Raw genomic sequence first — 225 nt, 5'->3', positions numbered from 1 at the left:
GATAGTCTACTTATCGTGTCGTGTAGATGGTCGGCAGTTTCGACGTAGACGTTCTCAGCCTCGTAGAACAGCTCGTTGACGAAGTAGAGGTCCTTCTTCTCATCAGCGGTAGCCACGCAGCAGATCCTGTTGTGAAGCATTTGAACCTTGTTCCAAAGCTCCTTCAAGTCCGATAGCCGACCTTGCGTCTTGGGAACCGAGTACTCTGCGTTGATACCACTGCTT

The sequence above is a fragment of the Prenolepis imparis genome, unplaced genomic scaffold, assembly GCF_030444845.1.
Source record: "Prenolepis imparis isolate NDT839.2.m4 unplaced genomic scaffold, iyPreImpa1.0 SCAF_3, whole genome shotgun sequence".
Lineage (NCBI taxonomy): Eukaryota > Metazoa > Arthropoda > Insecta > Hymenoptera > Formicidae > Prenolepis > Prenolepis imparis.
Note: the sequence above shows the minus strand (reverse complement) of the source record.